We start from the raw sequence: 602 nt of genomic DNA on the forward strand, positions 1-602 counted from the left end.
AGTTTTCCGCTTTAAAACAAAGTGTACAGACAACCCAAAGTGGACAATACTGTGGGGTGGACAGTGGAGAATCTTTACCCCATGCCCAGAGAGAGGAATGTGCAAAGGAGAACCCCATAGAAGCAGAAAAAGGAGCTCCCCCCCGCAACGCCCTTTCCCAGCAACAAGGAAACGTGCTGCAGAAAATTTCGCAACAGCCTCAGGCCATGCCTTTTACTGTTTCAATGGGAATGGGGCAATGTTTACAAAGACCCCAGCAACGGGTTCTTGGTCCTAGAAAGGGGGACATAGGGGTGCACTCAGGGAACATGCTGCAAGAGAGAGGAGTCCCTGTCACAGACCAACAGCAGCGTGAGGCATTTAAAGCTGATGTTCAGAAGCAGCTGGATGCTCTGAAGGAGAGATGGCAGGCACTTGTATTGCACGAAGAGCAGGTGGAGATGCAAATTAGATGCAGCGAGACTGAAGAAGGGGTGCAAGAGCTTCAGGAAAAATTGAAACAGACAGAGCCTATCAGGGTAGCACTGGAGCATGAATATAAAATGTTGACAGCATTATTAGAAGGAAGAGGTTCTCTTTGCTGGGACAATTACTCCCATCCA

The 602-nt window shown here is 48.7% G+C and overlaps 1 long non-coding RNA gene across 1 annotated transcript in view; it reads right to left on the reverse strand.

The window, feature by feature from the left end:
* LOC123025293 overlaps positions 1-602 on the reverse strand; it is a 2,444-nt gene that overhangs the window by 871 nt on the left and 971 nt on the right. The window lies entirely within an intron of this gene.

Source organism: Varanus komodoensis, unplaced genomic scaffold (genome assembly GCF_004798865.1).
Source record: "Varanus komodoensis strain SLA01 unplaced genomic scaffold, ASM479886v1 scaffold2604, whole genome shotgun sequence".
Taxonomy (NCBI): Eukaryota; Metazoa; Chordata; class Lepidosauria; order Squamata; family Varanidae; genus Varanus; species Varanus komodoensis.